At 45.2% G+C, this 6,963-nt stretch overlaps 1 pseudogene; it reads left to right on the forward strand.

Moving 5' to 3' along the window:
• Positions 1 to 4,230: 4,230 nt before the first annotated feature.
• Positions 4,231 to 5,320, forward strand: LOC123809491 (annotated as a pseudogene).
• Positions 5,321 to 6,963: the final 1,643 nt, after the last annotated feature.

Genomic DNA, 6,963 nt, shown 5'->3' on the forward strand with positions numbered 1-6,963 from the left:
AGCACGCAGGGCAATTGTCCTCTGGTCCTCTTTTCCCAGTGGGGACTCAGGAATCCCAGCTCTTCCCATCTTATGAAACGACCACCCTGGGAGACTGGAAGGTCGTGTAGGATGTTTTTAACCCATTCGTGGGGAAGGCTCACATCACTTGCTCCATTGGTCAGGACTCAGCATGTGATAAACAGTAACACTGATTTTGCCATGAAGAATAAATTCTGAGTTCACAGAAAAAATGTTACTGTCTATAAAAAGTAGTAGAGGGCTAATGAGAGCTCAGGCGCAGAGTATCTCTAACACTGTTATTCCTGGGGCTGGGGTGGCTCTAAAGATCAGTTCTCAGTTCATCCCCTTCTCTCCATCTCTCTCTCCTGAGTCCAGACTGTGATTGCTTCTTCCCAGGATTTCTGTATATCTGCCTCGACACTCACCTTCTTTTCTCCAGACTGCACAGTGCATCCAGGTTGGCTGTTCCACAATGAACAGCGTTGACAACATACGAAGCCAGCTCGCGTGTGAGCTCTTAGAAATACCCCTGAGCTTACAAAACCCTCCCCACCTCACTCCCCGGACTCACCTCTTCTCTTTGAACTCTGGGTTCCAATTTGACTTTCCATTGGTTCCTCAAATTCACCATGTTTCTCTTATCTCTCAGCATCTTGTCCTGCTGCCCCACTTGAAACATACCTATTCCACCTCCGGCTCTTCTAGCTGCCTAGTCCTACTTACCATTCAAGCCCCCACATGGGATTTACTCCTCACCCTCACAGTGGATTAGATCTCCTCTGCCTCACTCTCGTAGCACACTGTCTTAAACTTCACCACTCTTAATTGTTGTTACGGGAATCCCCTCAAAACTGCAGCCTCCAACAGGGTAGGGATTCTATCTGTGTAGTCCATTCACTGCTGTCTTCCCAGCAGCAACCACAGTACCTCACGCATAGTGAATACTCAATAAATAGTTGCTGAGTTAGTGAATCACTATTAGAGAATTCAGTCTTATTCTTTTACACCCATTTGTTCACTGCCAAGACGTCTCCTACTTGATAGGAACTCCTCAAAGTCTCCTCTGCATTTCTGGTCCCCTTTCTTCACATGCAAGAAAGAAAAATGAGGGAATGGCTCATACTGACAAAAAACCATAACTAACTTATTTTCATCTTCGTCTGTCAGCTTTGACAAGGTATGAAGCCAGTTGGTGTGCGAGCCAGAACTTAGAGATCGTGTTAGGGGGCAGATTCAGTGTGACTTGAGTGGTGGGATCCATTTCAGGCCTTGGAATCATCTAAGGTGTCCCTGTGGAGCCACTGTCTCATTAGACAGACCCTAGGGGGAGTCAGGTGTTTCCCTCTGAGATTCAACCCTCTGCTGTAGTTAATGAGTCATAGCTTCCAGTAACTGGCTCTGCCCCTCCAGACAATGTTTTCTGAGGCTGGAACCAGGGAAGGCTGCTCGGGAGTCCCAGCAGATCCAAGCCCCCAGTGTCTCTCTCCAGCTCCAGGGAGAGAGGCTGGGTGGGGTGGAGGCCAAAGCAGGCGTTTCTTCAGATCACAGAGGAAAGAGAGGTTGTGATTTCACAGCACATTTTCCTAAGCACAAAGGGAAAGAAAGTCAGACAAAGCAATGCTTTGGCAACAGATGGTGAGCAAGATCAGTTGGGAGAATCTCATTTGGGGCTGAAAGGAAAAACTGCAGAGATGCCTCTGTCGAGGGTAGGATGACTCCCACCTGCCTGGGACGTCTTTATTTTCTAGCCTAAAGGGCTTCATCCAAGGGAAGATCAAATGCACAGAGCTGTCTCACCCTGTTCATCTGAGCCAGCATGAGCATGTCTTAGAAAGCACCAAATAAAAGCCAAATAGAATCTTAGCCTAGTCACCACTCAGCACCAGCTTCAGGGAGCAGGGGCTGAGGATGCAGCCGCCTGCTTCCATGAAGGCCACTGTGGAGCTGCCTGCAAGTCAGGACCCTGGCAGAGGACAGTCAGCCTCCTCTCAGAGGGCCTGGACAGGGGCTGGGGGAATGGTCAGGCAGACAAGAATCCATATCATGAATGCCAGAAGGAGACAGCCACAAACGCCTAGTAGAAGGTTTGCCAAACCTCAGCCACACCCATGTCCCCAAGACGTGATGACATCAGGTGCCTCCTGATGTGATACAGTGAGTTGGGCAAAGTGTCACTTCTGTGGTCTTCACAAGAAAACATCAGACAAACCTGAAGGGAGGGGCATTCTACAGAAGAACTGGCCAGCAGTCTTCAAAAGGGTCAAGGTCGTGAGTGACAAAGACGGAAGAACTGTCACAGACTGGAGGAGATTGAATAGGTAGGACTACTGAATACTCCTGGGCTCCTGAACCAGAAAAATTATACTACTGGAAAAGTGGCAAAATATGAACACAGCCTGTAGATTAGTCAAAAACATTGACGCAGCATTTATTTTCTGGTTTCAGTGATGGTGCTGGGGTTATGTGACACGTCAGCATTAGGGGAAGCTGGAGAAGGGTGTATGATAATACTCCACACTATTTTCACAATCCTTCTGTAAGTCTGAAGTTATTTCCAAAAAAGCAAAGAATCTGACCACAAACTTTTTGACTTTAACTGATTATTTTTCCCTGCTAGCATGTCATGGTTGCTGTGGAAATTAGGTGGGATCCTGTTGTAGAGCACTCAGCATGGGGCTTGGTACAAAAGAGAGTGGTCTGTAATGTTTGGGTTATTTTCTAAATTCTGAGGCGATACAATTGATGGGATCCAGAGGGGGTCAGCACTTCCCAGGTGGTTCCTGCTCTGGAAGTGGGGGGAGGGGTGGTGCTCCTTCTGGTTGAAAAGTTCCTTTTCCACAGGGAGCTTCAAGATGCTGCTTTAGGAACATGGGTTTTGTTTTGTTATTCTTAAGCTGTATAAGTTACAGATACCCTTGTATGTACATCTTATGACTTTTCAAAAGTAGCTGTTTTCTTCATGAGATAAATTTTTATTTTCAAAGGAAACTTGCTATCATTACCCAAAAGGAAAGACCAAGGTCATTAGTCATAAAAGTAAAGTTAACTGGCCCTGGCTGGGTGGTGCAGTTGGTTGGGGCATCTTCCTGTACACCAAAAAAGTTGCTGGTTCCATTCCCAGTTGGGGCACATACCTGCCGTATTTTGCTGTGTATAATGCACACCCACATTTTTGTGCATATTATACACATTATTATACCCATGGTATGTAATCATTATACCCATGTGTAATGTGCATCCTTATTTTTCCCTTAAAAATCTGGGCAAAAAAGTGTGCATTATACATGGCAAAATACATAGGTTTCAGATTTGACCCCTAGTCAGGGCATGTATGAGAGGCAACTGATTGATGATTGATGTTTCACTTTCTCTCTCTCTCTCTCTCTCTCTCTCTGTCTCATTCTCAAATCAGTAAAAACATATCATTAGGTGAGGATTAAAAAAAATAAAGTGAATTGGTACAAATGAATACAATGACAGCTAGGTACTGCGGCCCACCAAAGGCTCTGAGCCTCAGACCTCTTTCCTTTTGTGTTAAAGAGGGAAATTAGCAACTGCTAGAGAGAAGCATTGAAATACATCAGCCTCCAACTGGGACTTCCTCCTTGATGTAGTCAGAGGAGTGAAAGATTTGAAAAGTGAATAATTTTCCCACTATGTGATTCAGTGCCAGTTAGTGTCTTATCTGTGCACCTTTGAAAACTGTTTCTGGGACCACCTGAAATCATACCCCACTCGGGGAAAACACTGCTTTTTTCAAAGCCTCCTGATGAGGTCCAAAGACCGTGGGGCTGCAGGACAAAAGTCAGAGGCTCACTGCAGGATGAAGAGCCATCCTCAGGGTTAACCCCGGGTGGGGAAGCAGCAGTTGTCACATGCTGATGGTGGGAATGAAAACTGGTTCAGCTTCTTTGAACACACTTCCCTAGATCTTCCCTTTGATCTAGTAATTTCTCCATGTAGGTATTTGTCCTACAAATATAATTATGAGTCATTACAGTATTTTTTTGTAATGGGAACTGACAGAAACAACCTCAATGTATATCAGTAAGAAATATACTACACAATAAAAGATTACACAGCCATTAAAAAGAATAAGAAACATGAACATGTGCCAATATAAAAAAGTTTCCAATATTTATTATTTTTTATTACACATATTATGTGAAGAAAACAAGCTGCATAATAGCACACATACTATACTCCTATTTGAGTTTTTTAAAGTGGATGACAAGACACATAGCTGATGTTGTCTTCTTGGCAGGACCTTTGCTACGATCTAGGGAACCTTTTCCGCCCCCATGCACAAGGGCCACTCTTAAGGAAACACTGACTGCACCAGCTGCAGAAGAAGAAGCAGCAGTCCCACACAGTAAGATCGGTGCCATGGGTGCTGGACAAGTTGGTATGGCATGTGCCATCAGCATTCTGGGAAAGTCTCTAGCTGATGAGCTTGCTCTCATGAATGTTTTGGAAGATAAACTTAAAGGAGAAAAGATGGACCTGCAGTGTAGGAGCTTATTTCTTCAGGCACCTAGAACTGTGGCAGATAAAGACTACTCTGTGACCGCCAGTTCTGAGTTCATGGTGGAAACTGCAGGAGTTTACCAGCAAGAGGGAGAGAGTCTTCTCAACTTGGTGCAGAGGAAGGTTAATGTCTTCAAATTAATTATTCCTCAGAACATCAAGTACAGCCTTGATTGCACGATAATTGTGGTTTCTGACCCAGTAGATATTCTCACATGTATTGCCTAAAAAGTAAGTGGATTAAATTGCCCAAGCACTGTGTGATTAGGAGGGGGTGTAACATCTGCATTCTGCTAGATTCCACTATCTTATGGCTGGAAAACCTGGCATTCATCCCAACAGCTGCCATGGATAGATTTTGGAAGGACATGGTGACTCAAGTGTGGCTGTGTGGAGGGGAGTGGGTATGACAGGTGTTCCTCTCCAGGAGCTGAATCCAGAAATGGGAACAGATAATGATGGTGAAAATTGGAAGGAAGTGCAGAAGATGGTGGTTGAAAGTGCTTATGAAGTCATCAAACTAGAGGGATACACCAAGTGGGCTATTGGATTAAGTGTGGCTGATCTCACTGAATCCATGTTGAAAAATTTATCCAGGATTCATCCAGTGTCGAGGTGAAAGGGATATATGACATTGAGAATTAAATCTCCCCGAGCCTTCCATGTATCCCTGAATCCTTGGGGATTAACTAGTGTTATCAACCAGAAACTGAAGGATGATGAGGTTGCTCAACTCAAGAAAAGCAAGGATACACTGTAGGATATCCAGAAGCACCTCGAAGACCTGTGACTTCAGGCTTCTAGCTGTAGACATTTACAAATCACAGTGTGACTGACTGTGAGCCTTTGGTTTCCACCCATGTCCATGGATCACAGTTTGCTTTTATCTTCCTAAATATGTGAGCCTGGGCTCACAGAATCAGAACTCATGCTTAGTTTAATGCTTGCAATATAAGTCCTTGAACAAATAAAATTTACTATTGTAGTCTGGAAAAAAACTGGATGTATACATCGTATCAGTCAGTTATTGCTGTGTAACAAACAGTCCCCCCAAACTCAGGGACATATAGAAATAAGCATTTATTGTCAGACTCAAAGCTGTATAAGAGTTGAGGCAGCTCTACTTTCCCAGACTGCAGAGAGGCCAGAGCAGCTCTGAAACAAGTCTGTCATTCTTCTAAGACCAGCCATCTTCCTGGGGCATGCTCCTCTCACAGTCATGGCAGAAGCACAGGGGCAGGACTCCACAAGTCAGCACATTGTAAATCTTTGCTTATGTCACACCTACTAACACCCCATTAACCTGAGCAAATTGCAGCCAAGCCCAACACCCACAGGGCCAGGAAGTATGCTCCTGGGAGGAAGGGAGGAGTAAACATTTGCTGAACAAGTATTCTTAAAAGCTCTAAAAATTATCTACATATGAGATATCAAGTATACATACTTGATGTGTTACATTATATATATATATCCAATGTATAGAGAGTCTAACGAAAAGCTCACATGAAATTAATAATGGGTTGTGTCTGGGGGGCTGGAGTGGGGGACCATAGTCAGGATGAGAGTGAAGTTTATCTTTCACCCTTCTACAAAGTTTGAATTTTTGTACAATTTACATAGTTCATTTTCATGCAAAAATAATTGGACACCACTTTTACATCGTCTGGTCCATGAGGCATTTATTTTCATACTGATTGTCTTATTTGACTCTCACATAAGATAGAGTGAGGCAGGCAGAGAGGGGATTATGGCCCCACTTTGTGGATGAGAAGGAAACTGAGACCCAGCCATGTAAACTGGTGACCTGCCCAAGGCCAGACAGCTGAAAAAGAGCCAAGCCAGGGCTTGAAGCCAGATCTGCCTTGGACCAAAAACATACCACCATGGCATGCAGTGTGCCCCGGACCAGTGCCCAGGAGCACTGTCCAGTGCAGGGTCCACCCTGTGGATGGGCATAGCAATCACACCCCTCAGTCCCATGCACACCATGCGGGAGAGACTGAATGCAGACAGCCCCTCAGAGAGCACCTTGTCCAACCTGGCCATTTCACAGATGAACAAGGAGAGGCCAGAATCACAAAGCCGGCCCCTCTGCCTCTCTGTGTCTCAGATGGGACCTTAATAACCACCTGACAGGTTGTTTGGGAGATTAAAGCAGACCATGCATATGAGAGGTGTTTGCACCCCAGAGAGCATGTGGCATGGTTTTGAGGACCCACTTGCCCAGCATTCATTCCCCACAGGAGAGCCAGTGGACGTCCAGGAGTCTATAAACTGACCCACACTGGAGTAGCAGAGTTCTGAGTGATAGCAACTGCTCTCAGGACCAGCCAAAGGGCTCTGGGCCTCTGGGGCAGAGAGCAGGCTGCTCGGCAGCGGAACGTGTTACGTTTTGTACTGCAAATATGTTCCCGAATTGTCCTGCAGCAGACT

The sequence above is a fragment of the Phyllostomus hastatus genome, unplaced genomic scaffold (assembly GCF_019186645.2).
Source record: "Phyllostomus hastatus isolate PE091 unplaced genomic scaffold, TTU_PhHast_1.1 phas_scaffold_55, whole genome shotgun sequence".
Taxonomy (NCBI): Eukaryota; Metazoa; Chordata; class Mammalia; order Chiroptera; family Phyllostomidae; genus Phyllostomus; species Phyllostomus hastatus.